The following is a 14254-nucleotide window of genomic DNA, read 5'->3' on the forward strand; positions in this document are numbered from 1 at the left end:
CCTTCACTCCCAAGTTACCAATTAGAGTTGTATCCAGAGCAGTAATGCCTAGGAGTCCTTAGAAGCTAAGGGTTGCTTGGTGGCATCTGGAATGAGCTGTTGGTCTCAGTCCAGCTCCAGGTGTCCCAGAGATCACCATGAGAAATGGCCTCAAGCTCGGCCCAAGCCTACGAGTCTTAACAGAAAACACAGGGCTTAAAGAGGACTATGAAGACTGAGCACAGACACATTCGTTACCAAAAAGAGGCTTTTAAGAAGAATAGTTATAGCCATAGACTTTCAGAGGCACCTTTTCAAAGTCATTGTCTAACACAGCAGGTGCAGTTTGTGTACCCTGTCTCAAGACTTGCCAAATGCGTATGCAGACTGCACATAGGTATTATGCAAATGCATTTTAATCCCCAAGCATCCCAACGCAAAACTCCCATGAGACAGCATTTAGACCTTTTGGAAACCATGGGAGGCACCAAGCTCAACCCAACTCCATGGATTTTGAGGTTGACTTAATAGCATGCTTTGTACTTCTGAGGCAGAGACGATCAGACAAAAACTCAAGCAGAAGCCTTCTTGGAGGGGAACGTAGCTATAGCCTCCCTAACCAGAGGGGGTCTCCTGCTGTGGCTAGTGTGAGGGTCACTTCTCCCCAGTACGCCCCTGTGCTAGGAGGCATGTCCTCCTTGCTAGTGTCCTGCAAGAACGCTGCAATGAGGGAAATGGAGCAAGGAGGATCTTGCCATTTGCCTATGCCTGTATTACTGGTGCCACAAGCCACTGTCCAGTTTCCACCCTTATGCATGTGGCCTTTCTCCTCTCTACTCCATGTCTGAACAAGATTGGGGCACACACCAGTAAATCTCTGACAACACCCTCAAATATTATCCTCTTTACTCAGCCAACCCTTGGTCACCTGGGGGAGCAACATATTACCATTGCTGTAGAACAGATATACAAAATTGTTATAGATTACCTTTTAAGAGCAGAATCTGTTTGCAGGTTGTGTAGCAGGGAAGATGTGTTAGTAGCATGAGAATAATAAAGACATATCTTCTCCCTCCGTAATGCCTTCTCTCCAAGGATCCTCAAGCAATTTACGGGCTTCCTCAAGCAGATTATTTGTTAAGTGGTATTCTGAAAAGAAGATAAATGTTACATAAATGTCCTGATTCTGCTGTTATTAGGCCCAAAAAGGCAGGTTATGGATCCAGACTCAGTCTCCTTCAAACTGCAGGACAGTGCAAATACCGAGTTTTTATTTCTCCCCATCCATTACCACGCACCCACAAGCTCCTTCCCTGGGTTGCGCAGCCAGCTGCAGGCCTGCGCACCTGCAAACTCTTGCTCACAGTATCATTTATTTGTGCAAGCCCAAACCTGACAAACTCTCCTCACCGAAAACCACCAGTGACAACTTTTTCAGCACTTTCAGTTCTATTTCAGTCATGACTTTTATCTTTTTTCTCCCACACACCACGCAAAGCACCAAGTTCCCTCTAGTTTCTTTTCCGCACCAGTGTATTCTCCTCCACAGGCAGGAGGAGGGGACAAACACTGAAGTCCTGGGCAGAGCTCATCCTTAGCCTCTGCAGCCCCGCTCAGAGCATCTCACCTACAGGGAGAGAGAAATAAGGGGGAAAACTTGTGTCCCTGCTCTGCAGCTCAGCTGCAGCTTGTCAGCCTTTTCATGTGTTAAGTAGGTTTGCAGCTGCCTGTTACAGCTCTGCAACAGAGGCTCATCAGGTTCATTTGGGGCCATGCCAGGCTCTCCGGGGGGCGGGGGGGGGGAAGGTATTTATTTATAACTGGCTTGTGAGATGGAAAACTGGTTGCTATATTTAATAGAAAGTGCTCCCAGAAGATTAACCCTGGCTGTATTGGGCTTGGGGACTCGTTGGGTTCTTTTTTGAGTATGAGCTACTACACTTGCCATATTTCTAGGTCTAATCCTCCATAGATCTAGGGTCTGACAGCACAATTATTTACTGTTTAGAGAAGGGCTAACTTAGTCTCAACCCCTCAGAAGATCCAGACTTAGAATTGTACAGTCTGGAGGAAAGGAAGACAGGAACTTCCAAGGTTTTGCTAAGTCTTATTAATTTTGAAAATGAAAATTAACGTTTGAGTACACTGTTGATGCTGTGTGCTGCAGCCATAGGTACCACATGAACCCCTGTCCTATGATACTGTAGCAAGACCACTTCTGCCTTTTGAGGCCAAAGTCAAGGGCATGTTCCCATCTAAACAGCAAGGTTAGAAACATTGCATCAGATTTTTTGGGGGATGCACACTTCAAAGTAGGTATGTCCAAGTATTTCCCATGGCTGGAAAGTCAGCAGATGCATCCAGCCAGGGGATGCTGTAGCTGCAACGCCCATGTGTGGACCACAGCTGGATGCAGGCAGACACCTGCTCACAGCTGCTTCTGGAGCTGCCCTGCCAATGCAATGCAGCCTCTCTGGAATCAGTCTTCTGCCACCATAACACAAAGGCACAAAACACGAGAGGAGGGCTGTCAAACATGGGTGCAGATTGAAGGAATAAAGCTTGTTGTGCAGCTGATGTCCCAGCTCCAGCCTGGGTAAATTACATTCTTCAAATTTGCATTACCATTGCTTCTTTAAAAGTATGCAGTGCCTGATCTCTCTACCCTGTTGTGAACTGCTGTGCCAGGCTGTGGAAAAGCGCTGCTGTAACATTCAGTCCCCAGGCACGGGTACATTCCAGGAGCGGGGGACACTCTTTCTGTGTATTTCTTTCTACCCGGACCAGCTGAGCTTGTTTTGAACCTGACTTTCTATTTGTGAAAGACTTTGGGGATACTTGGCTAAAAAATACACACAGATCTCCCTTTACAACTTGGGTTCCGTTCCCCTTGTGGTACATTTAAGGAAACTGAGACACAAGGAGTTCCAGCTTAGGCAAAGCTGCAGACATATCAGCTGAAGACTCCAAGCAGAAAAAAATATCTTCCTTGCTTAAACTCTGTAACCCCTAGACTGTATCACCTTCCATTATTCCCTGATCTCTTTTTGTCTGGTCCCTTCTTCCTAATAACGAGGGACACCTTTCCAGGCTCAGACTCTAACTTGGAGTGTTCATATACGCCGCCATGCAAGATCTCATCCTGACATGGTGAGCCCAGATACTTCATCAAACTAGCTTAGAAATCTGATTACATGCAAGTATACATATGTAACATTACAACATCAGACACAAATATAATTTTAGGAAATCTTGGTTTTTCATTTGCAGCCTGGACAAGGGAAAAGACAGCGTTCTTGCTTGCACACCACCACTCATTTTGTGCATGGAAACGCTCGGTTCCCGAATGCAAGAAGTGCATGTGTCAGTTTTGCAAGTGCAGGTCAAGAGCCTGCCCGTGGGTGTACAGCCCACGTGCTGCCTCTAGCTCTCATACCAAGACGCTGAGAGTAGCCATCACATGCCTTGGCTTTTCAGGAATCCGTACCCTCGGTATTACCCAAACCTCTCTGTGCCTCTGGCCATAAGCAGAACTATTGCTTCCCTCTATCAGCAGTGAGCAGTTTGTATTAGATTCAAAGCCCTTCTGATTCAGAAACAACGAGAAGTCATAGCACATGATATACGCTAAATAGCTATTTAAACTGTTTACCAAAAGCTTTGATATGACCCTGAAGGATATTGGCACTGCTGCGCGCTTCAGAGGCAGCATGGTCCAGCTGTTGAAAAAGCACGCTTGGAGGAGGCAAGGCAAAGCTTACGTGTATATGAGCTGCTACTCTGACCAGCGTTTTAGTCTCCAGTGTCTCAGCCTTCTCATTTATGCCACCACGATAATTACAGTTAACAAATGAGCATGGTCTGTGGTAAAGCTTTCTTAAACACTTGGGTGAAAAAAGCTGCAGACGCATGAGAGATTGCATTTATGGATTTTTATTCCATTAGTAGCTAGCTTCTGCCACAAATAGGACCCAAAACAGCTTTGATATCTGAAGGCGAGATCTATTTATGTATCTGTGTGCTAAGCGAAAAAAAGAGTCCTTGAAACGATGGACAAGCAGGTTTCTCTGTTTGGAGATCCTAGCTAATAACGAGAACCAACCTGCTGCGCACCGTGTGTTTAATACTCCCCTGGGCCACAAGAGAGAGACGCTCCGGTGAATGGAGCCTGCCCTGTGCTGCCTGGAAGCTCTGAGCTGGCAGCAAAGTGGTTCAGCGTAATGAGAACCATAACAGGTATGTGGGCCCTGAGCTTGCCATATTTGTGACCGTCTGCTCGGAGCCCGCGGCAGCAAGGTTAGTAGTACATTACATCTTGTGATCTGCTCTGTAATAATAAGCCTGAAGGGACGGCGACTTTAAGACCGGGGGGAAATGTTTTGCAGCGCGCAGTCTGGGATGAAGGCAATTTAATGAGATTTTGAAGAATTTGCACCCTCCCAGAAAATTCTGGCTGTGAACGAGCATTAAAACAACTTCTTTCCCATCTATAACACCAGGGGACTATCACTCTAACTGAACGAATACCAGGTCACAAGGCTAAAAAAAGTACCAGAGAGTCTTGTACAGGTGCAAAAAAGATCTTGCTGAAGTTCTCCTTACTCTTCAAATCACTACATAATCAACTATGTTTCATTAACTTGAGCTGGGAGAGCCCTTCAAAAGACCTTTACATTTTTTTCAGGCAAACTAGCTTAAAAAAAAAGGTAAATGCTTCAACCTTACTTCCACAAACAGAGCACCTCCTAAAACATCTCTTTAATTCTGCAGACAGTCACTATCTTGCCGCTGCCAAAACCCAGCTATGCCTGCACATGTACTGTAAGCCTCCCTTCTCTCTTGCCCACTTAAACCAGAAATTCCCGAAGGATGTTTATTTTGCTGCCCATTAATACACTAGTTTAATTATCTACGTTGAAATGCTAACAAGCATCCAGAAAAGCCTGGGCAATTGGGCTTCAGCTTAGGAAGAGCTTTCAAACTACAGAGATAATGAAGCATTTGGCCAGCATGACTCCCATAATGGAGATCTTTAAAGGCATAAGCATCTACACACAGGTACCTACAGCAGAGGATGGATGAAATGGCTTTCAGAGTTCCCTTCCCACTCCTCAATTTGCTAACTAGCTATGATAAATGTCGACTAGTTACTTCCTTGAAGGAACAAACTATCAACACTTGGAGATGCACCCTTGGGTATTTTATAAACTGCAGTTAACTGCATTTCTCATCCTCAGACACTCAATTGAGTTGCTGTGGTTTACTGAGATACTGCGCATCAGCTGAGCTACATAAATCTTTGCCTTTCACAGACAAGAGGGAAAATGTGAGCTGTGAGCACTGTTAACCCCATGTAACTTGACTAATGTCTAAAGCCCCTGACTGCATATGTCAAAATTGAAAGAGGCTGGATCAAACCCATTAAACATTAGGAAGGTAAGAGAGTCAGGGGGCAATTCATCCAACCCAGCTTAAACGCTTCCCTTCAGATGGGACCCAGTTAAAGTGCTTATCTTTCTCCGACAACAGAAGGAACCTGCCTTAAACACTGAATTTTAAAGGGCAGTAATCAGACAACATGAATCTTAGAAAAAAAATCTTCAGAACTAAACAAAGCCTAGCATCACTGCCCACCTCTCTGCTCGCACATGAGGAAGGCTTTCAGCGCAGACCACAGCGCCCGCCACGGCCAGGTGGCTTCTGGGTTCGGCAGAAGAGGCCAAGAAGGACCAAGTTGGATTTCTTCTCACCTGATTAACAGCTATTTTGGCATAACTGCTTATCTCAGCACTGCAGCTATGCAGGGAGGTTTGCATTTCACAGCAACACTGGGAGAGCTGCTCAAGGGAAATCTGGCCAGCATTTGCCCACATTAAAACCTTAATCCTGAAAGTTCGCACGATAAGTGGCTCGGCTCACTGTGTCTATTGCACGCGCCAATGGGTTTTGTGCAAGGAGACAGTGAAATCTGAGTGTTAAGCATTCGTTTCCCCACGGTCACAATGTGAAATCCAAAGATCCTTGTAGAGCAAGGAAAAAGTAAAGCACACAATGAGATACAGTGATACAGCTTGGTAGAGTTTGCCAGAGAAAATATAGATCACTTATTCTTCCTCGTCCCCTAGCTGTTTTGCTTGCCAGTATCTGCCCAACATTCTGCGCTCTCCCAGGCAGGAGAAAGTTCTCTGTCTGCCGGCAGTCCATCCTCTCCAGAAGTAGTACAGACACTTAACACACTCATTTTTCAGGGTATTACTTCTCCTTTACCTATGCCCACGGAAACTAATTCTTAAGCTCAAACTTCATCAGAGGTTAAAAACATTGGAAATGGTGTACAAAGTTGGAAAGGGGCGGATTAATACGGTTCAGTGCTGCAGAGAGCAAGCGGGATGTCAGAGCCCGGAGCTGCGGTGCCAGCGAGCACGGCCACACCGCAGCGGGATGTGGTCCTCGGCAGCCAGAGCACAAAGCGCCTCTGGGCAGCAGCTGCTCTGCAGCTGGTGCAGGGCTGGCTCTCGGCTCCCGACATCCCAAGCACGCAGCCGCTGAGCCTGTGTTTTGGCAGCGTGTGTGGCTGACAGGCACGCTAAGTTTGGCCACAGTACAGGTGCAAAAGAAAGAGAGGTGGTTGCAAGAAGCACGTTGGTTTTCACCTCCAACCTCTGTGTATCGACACAAAGAACAAAAGCATCACCTTAATACAAGGCTCTTCTTCAGACAAGAAACCTGCCTTGTCCCGAGGCAGGACAATGCTGTTGGAGAAGGCTGACTGCGCCAGCAAGAGAAGAGACTGGTTCTGGCTGAGGTCCTCAAAGCAACACGGCCCCATAAAGGACTCCCACCCCCATCTGATCTCATGCATTCCCCAAAAGAGTGAAAGTCCGCTGGTCTGAGGGACATTTTTGGCTACAGGGACAAACGTCCTTCAGAAAATAAAATTCACTACAAGTTTCCAGAAATGCTGAGCTAACATGCTAAACCGCTTGTAGTGAGAACATCCAGTAAAGGGGATGTGTATACAGAAGATGAGGCAGGAGATTGTACAGTTTTCCCCATTGCCTGAGAACAAGATGCAGGCTAAGGCAGTCTGAAGACAACATTTTTAATTAGCTGCTTCTACTTAAGTCCTTATGGAAGGGTACAAAATGAGGAACACTTTCTCCTCCTGTCCAAGCTTAAGTAAGGAGGTAAGATCAAGTTGCAAATACAATCCTATCTTGAACCTCACAAGTCTGCACTCCTGGCTCCAACTCTAGCCACTGGCAAAAGTCCCACCGATTCCAGTGAGGCCAGACACTGACCCCAAGATGGTCACACCTGGGGTTTTATTCATTCCATGATAAAGATTTGCTAAACTTGGAACCCGATCATGGATCATCTTCCAAACACCACCCATGTTTGGGGTGGCTGGAGCCGGAGTTTCAGTGCTGGCCCTTCTCCATGGAACTGAAAGCCAGAATTATGATGACGACAATAAATATTCAGCACTTCATCTTCAAAGGGCTGGGTAGATGGTTCAGTCAGCGGCTAGCTAATCAATGGCACAGTATGAACCATGCCATCAATTATTCATGCAATATCTTTGCAAGCTACATATGAAGATAGTCAATGGGGTTATAGGTATATTTATTTTGCCATAAAGACTCCATTATTGCTAGATCCCCAAACCACAATAGTGGTATTAATAACAACTTTTTTAAAAGGGGTGGTGGTGTGACCCAGAGGCAAGCTGAAGGGGAGGTGTGAACGGATACTCCTAAAGAGATCACTTCTTACTTTGCATGTGGCTTTCTGAGCAACTCCCATGTCTCTTTTTTCCCCTCCTGCTAAGGGATTTGGCTGGAAACATCCTCATCAGCTGCACTGCGTTCTTGGCTGTTTGAGATATTTGCTTGGTGACCAGAAAGTGGCGTAGAGGGGTAACTGAATGTGAACCCTTTAAAGGTCAGGCACGCTCCCAGTAAATGAGCTATCAGAAAGCCACGCTTCTGAGCGGCCTGAGAGAGGAACGAGCACTTTGCAAAGCAACGAGGCTGTGAACAGAGGCACTGTGGGAGCCCGTGCTTTGGTTCTTTTAAGTCTGAAGCTTCTTGTCCAGAGAATCAAACAAGGTGCATAGAGAAATACGGAACGAGTGTCTCAGAGTACAAGAGATGCCTCTAGAGGATGCTTGCTCTCCTTCTTGGCTCAGGCAGGGGAAGTTTGCCCAACAGACACCACTACTCATTAAGGAGCTGATCTTGCTATGTGCTGGAGGGCTTTGGCTTTGACACTTATCAGTGACTTGAGGACATCCAGTATTTTGCAGGAACAGATCCCCCGGCAGGGTCAGGCTCTGAAACATTTGATGTCCAGTCCTCCCTTTGCTTTTACACACATCACACATCTGTTTGAAAAAGGATCAAGCTCACTGCAGGGCAAAACACCCTCAAGGCCTTTTTCTGCTCAGTGCAGAGAGCTATGCTTTGCATTTACTCGCCAGTGCACCCCTGCGGATCACCTACTAGACTGTGGGCTGGACTGGAGCAATCTCAAAGTGCCCCTTGCACTGTCTGCAGCTCAAGGCCAACAGGAGGCTATTCCACTTATATCGGAGCCTGGTTTAGATGACTTGAAATAGCCTCCTGAATCTCAGTAAAAGCCAGCTTAATCCATCTCCTTTCCTTCCTTTTAACAGGCAGTTTGCATTGATTTCTTGAGCTATAGTCAATTAATAGCCATCTCCTCTCTGAAACTCTGCTGTTGTTTTCTGCTTTGAACTTCTCCTCCTGAAAGGGCGTGCAGTGTAAAACGATCATGTTATAGTTGAGCCCTGAGCACTTTGGCTGCGGGCAGCGAGATGTCATGGCTTCATGGCAATTACTCTAATCAGAGAGACTTCCCATCACTCGTGGCAATTTAAATTAAGACCTTTCTTCTAAAAGATATCCTCATAGCTCCCATACAAATAGAGGACTTGCTCCAGGAATTTTTGGATGTGATTCTCTGGCCTATGTTATGCAGGTCAGAGGATTTGGTCATAATGGTCCCTTCTGGCCTTAACATCTAATAATCTATGAATCATTTCATTTAGTCCTGTGATCTGGTCTCCATTATGTCACTAGCTCTTTTCAAAACAAAGCAAGGGGCCCATCTTCTCTTGCAGAATGGAAGGAACAGAAAATCAAGGCAAGACGACCATGAAATAGTGGCGAGGCAGTCACAAGCCTGTTATCAAGTACACCTCATTATCCAAAGACAACTGGTGATTTTTCTCCAGCACTGGATAAAGTGAATTTACTCAGCTCAAGTGTCGGTTTGTAGTTAATGTGGCTTCCTGAATAGCTGTGACCTTGCAGCAACGTTGGGTTGATCTGTCTAAACGACAGACTGGGAGGAAGCCTGCTGTATACATTGAGGCCTGCAGCTGTGGTTTATAATAAGGCATGTCAAATGTATCATAATTAACTCTCTGTGGACACAGTCATGAGTTCTGTTGACAAATCACAAGGAATGGGAGCTCACAGGCTCAGACTCGCTGGATACTGAAGCTCTACGAGGCTCCTTACACCTGAATTTGTAAAGTATATCATGGATGTATGCATATATATTGAGTCTCTTAGTGTCGCATCAGTCAGTAATATTCTCCCTGGCAGTCTATCAGGTTTTTACCCTTCTAACATGGTAATTTAAGAAGGCAAAGTCATTCCTTGGGCGTGATTAATCTGGTCATTGCCCCACAATGCAAAGCACGTCTTCCCTCACATTTCCTCATGGACATGAAAATCTGGATTTGAAGCTGGAGTCGCACACAGGTGTTCCTGTCTAACACCTTCCTTTTGGGATCTCATCTCAACCAGCAAATATTAAGAAACGAAGCTTCAAAATACTACTGTAAGGTAGGTCATAATGATCTAGAACTTAAAGAGAAGCAAAGAAACTCCCTTTGGACACCTTCTTATTTGCTGGGGCTTTCACACACCAAGTTATTCAGGACCCCGCAGTAAAAACACAGAGCAGAGGTAGTTCTGGGCATGTTCATGGGCTGCCCACATTCCTGGACATCCCTCCTCCTCCAGCGGTTCTGTGCCTTGCAAAGGGGTTAGGTGTGCCAGTGTCGGACAGAGATAAGTGCAATCTCTCTTTGCCCATCCTTGTGCCACAGGGCAGGCAGTATTAGTTCTGGCACTGCACTCTGCTGATGCACCTCCACGACACCTGGACCAGAACCAGCTTGTGTCTGGCCAGCTTGGAGATCGGGAAGCAGAGCTTAGCTCTGCCTGTTCCCATCTGCACAAATATGCCCGGGAAAAATAAGAGAGGAGACCAAGGATTACAACAGAGACCTTGTGATGTGCACATCTTCTCACGCAAAACGCTTTAGCTCTCTGCTGAGTGGAGTGCCTATCTTTCCCTCCCTGAACTAGGGAGCAGAAACATAGTATAGAATCATAGAATAGATTCATAGAATCGTTTAGGTTGGAAAAGACCTTTCATCAAGTCCAACCGTTAACCCAGCACTGCCAATTCCACCACTAAACCACGTCCCTAAGCACCACATCTACCCAGCTTTTAAATACTTCCAGGGATGGGGACTCCACCACTGCCCTGGGCAGCCTGTGCCAGGGCCTGACAGCCCTTTCGGGGAAGAAGTTTTTCCTAATATCCAACCTAAACCTGCCCTGGCGCAGCTTGAGGCCATTCCCTCTCGTCCTATCGCTTGTTACTGGGGAGAAGAGACCGACCCCCCCCAGCTCCAGCCTCCTTTCAGGCAGTTGCAGAGAGCGATGAGGGCTCCCCTCAGCCTCCTCTTCTCCAGGCTGAGCACCCCACACCCCCAGATCTCTCATCAGACTTGTGGTCCAGACCCTTCCCCAGCCTCACTGCCCTTCTTTGGACACACAAAGTTATATCATATGCTATCAAACAAGTGTCACATTTCAGCATACCACCACCCTTAAAGCTTCTCAGCTACACGTAAAGTCATGCTGACCATCCCCACACCAGGAGAACCTGGCTGAGGAGTTCATTAAATCCTGGGAGCCTTCTAGAGGTCTCCTAAACAGTTTCAAGTGTCCTGAAACATGAGAAACTGAACCAAAATCCTAAATACTGACTGTTCAGGTTGTCACAACTCCAGCCCAGCTCTAGGAAAGTCATGCTTTGCCTGCTCTACAGAGATATTTCAGAGATGCTCCTCTGGAGGCTCAGGCACTAAGAAGCATGAAATAAAGACACTTACAAGTGGTAACTCAATTCCATCTTCATCGGTAACAGGGAGTTTATGGCTAATAGTATTTTACCTAACTGTAATTACATATTAAGAATAGTAATGAATGAAGCTAAGAAACATGAGAGGCTTCTTTTGCAAAATTATCCAAATTATTCAGTCCTTTTGGTTTCCTAAATAGTCAATCCGCAACCTCATGAAAAAGGCTTGTAATACAAGGGTTTTCTGCATTTTACTGCTCCTGCAGATAGCCCAAGAAAGGCAGCATGCTTTCCCCAGAAGTTCAGGGGTGCATTTGAAGCCCAATTTATCTTTCTGCAACTGATCCAGCTGTCTGGGCCAATAGTTGGGATAACCTGTCATATCAGAGGGTAAGAAACCTGAAGTCTGACCATAAAGCTGACTGACAAAAAGGAAATTTCTTGTTCTCCTCACATCATCAATGTAAGCTGAGGTTTAAACAGGGTGTGCATTTTAAGCTTATATTAAACTTGATTAGCATCAAAATGAACAGCAGTCAACCCAACATATTTCTTGGGGTAAACCGTCTGGCCAGATAACGAGCACTATATACAACTCATTTAAAGCATATTAAATTTGCAGAGCATTAAGTTAGTGCTGATTAACGTTCATCATGAGCATCTCTCAGTATAGCGGTCCTCCTGCTATCCCCAGAGAGCTTCGTATACCACTGAGAACAACCAACCTGTTTACTTCCTAACCTATTCACCACCTCCTCTCGAAGGCTCTGCTGGCAGGATGTCACCTCTCCACCCACGACTGCTGGGTGTGGGAACACAATGCCGATATACCCCTTTTCTGCAGAGATTCAGAGGCCTGACACCAGCGAACAGGACTGTGGGTTCCACCAAGTGTCACAGGGCAATTCAGGAATCTCTGCTCTGCAGAGACAGCAATAAGCCCTTGGCAACTCTCCCACCACTGCTTTCCTAATAGCAAAACATAGCATTAATCAGAACGTAGCTTATTTTTCATGACCCGCATTGTGACCTAAAGCACGGTCTCACCCACACTCTCCAGGAATAGCTAGAAAATGACCCCATTAGTTAAAGCACAGGCTGGATTATAGGGTGGTAAGAAAGGAATTGGGTGGGTTGGTCACAAGTTCCCAAACTCCAAACTAGTTTGAACGGTAGCACCAGGGAAGTGGAGCGAAAGACACCTTTCTGCGTCCTGTAAGAGCTGCAACTTGACAACTCTCATTCGTGCCACTGAAGGAAACGGAAAGCCCCTGTGCACTCACACAAGTTTCTTCTTGTTGACACGGTTTTCACATACCACAAGCTGCCCTGCTCACTTCAGGGGCGGGTTTACATCATTCCCCCCAGACTCGCTTCAGCCTGTATCAGACATACTCCCTCTCTCCATCCTTGTTTCACACCCACTCCTCCATTCCCCTTCACGACACCTCTCTGCCACCCTTTTTTGCAGCACCATCTGTTCAGGATGGACTTATCTGTTTTTCCTCAAACCAAATTCTTCCTGAGAAGCAAGCACACAATTTTAGCGAGTCTAAAATCCAAGCTAATGATAAAAGGAAATATATCTTCCTTTCTGACTGCCCCCGGTGCAGAGTTCCCACCTAGCAGACATTGTCAATGCACTGCCAGAGGATGGTTTCATCGGCTGGATATGCATTTCACTCTACAAGCCAGTTCTTCCCCAGGTGTCTTTCACATGGGGCCTTCCACACCAAATGCCAACCTGCCGCCTTTGTGCAAGATCGTGGTGGCGGTTCAGAAAGAATAAGCTTGGAAGCAGCAGGTTAGAAGGAAAAAAAGCAGGGAGAGCTTTGAGATTGGAGGGGACTCATTTGAATCCCTGCCATCGAACTCCAAATGCTTCCAGTGATGAGGGGGAAAAAGAAAAAAAGATAAATATTCTGCATGCCAGATCTACAACCAGTGCAAGTCAGCCCAGCTGCGCTGCCATCTGGCCGGCTTGACCCACAGACACTTGCCCTTTCCATGGGGAAAGTCCTATAAAGCACAGACCCACAAACACACAGGACACCTATCCCAAATGCAGAGCAAAAAAGATCCCAGCTGCATAAACCCAATATTCGGCTCCAGCGCTGCAGTGTAAATTTGCACCGGCTTTAAACTTGCATTAGCAAGTATATATAATACAAAGTAAAATCTCAAGAAAGGGAATTTCAGTAAAATTCAAGCTGAGTTACAGCCAGCTTCTCAATTCCCTCAGCGCCCTTTACTTGGGCAGCTTTCCAATTAGTGTCAATGAAAGTTTTGCCTGAGTAGCAACCGAGTAAAAATAGCCTCAGAATATCAGGATTCGACCCAGAGCCTTTAATATACAGAAATAGTCAGACCCACGCACAAACACGCACAGAGAGGGCAAACCTCAGGAGTGATAATGAGCTTTGATTTTTCATCAGCCACAAAATCGTCAACTATGCTCCCAGTACGTTCCACAATAGAGCAATATTTATATTTGATCTCGGCAATGGTTTCACACCGCATGTTACATAAGCCAGTCATTCCCCATACAGTAATGGAAACAGACGGCACTTGCCACAGTTTATTTTTTGCAACAGGCATTCTTTGGCAGATACTCATGGGAAACAATATGGCAGGGGAATGGCATTAGACTTCCCCTGTGCAAACACCAGGAAGGCTGTGAACAAGCAGTACAGGACTTTCGCTCTTTTTTTGGAACTGTTGCAAAAGCTAATGGCTCATCTTGCCCCCTCTGCATACCTAGAAGGTCTCACGCGTTATGAGAGCAGATTCTGGCCTCGGTGCCCAGGTAACAGTGGCCTCTGCAGTGAGCTCCCCTCCTTTTCCAAAGCAGGAAGCCACCAAAGCTTTTGCTCTGCTCCTTCTACCTCTGTGAGTGGGATTCAAATAATCCTCAGGGCAAAATCACCCTTCCCACAAGTGCCATTATTTCCCTGGGATCTCTACCAGAAAAGCCCCGTCCTATAGAGAATGAGCCCAAAGATGGGTAGACTCCTTCACCAAGCCCTAGACCTTGAAATAAATTACTAGGCAGCGTAAAATGAGAGTTCAATGTTATTAAAGAGGA

General features: G+C 46.1%; 1 protein-coding gene across 1 annotated transcript in view; it reads right to left on the bottom strand.

The window, feature by feature from the left end:
• SLC41A3 (solute carrier family 41 member 3) overlaps nt 1-14254 on the bottom strand; it is a 133241-nt gene that overhangs the window by 36976 nt on the left and 82011 nt on the right. Inside the window, exon 2 of the mRNA XM_087743823.1 lies at nt 968-1128. The gene's annotated coding sequence lies outside the window, so the exon portion shown is untranslated. The remainder of the gene's footprint in view (nt 1-967; nt 1129-14254) is intronic.

Source organism: Nipponia nippon, unplaced genomic scaffold, assembly GCF_047370975.1.
Source record: "Nipponia nippon isolate SJK-2023a ecotype South Korea unplaced genomic scaffold, ASM4737097v1 scaffold_9, whole genome shotgun sequence".
Classification (NCBI taxonomy): Eukaryota; Metazoa; Chordata; class Aves; order Pelecaniformes; family Threskiornithidae; genus Nipponia; species Nipponia nippon.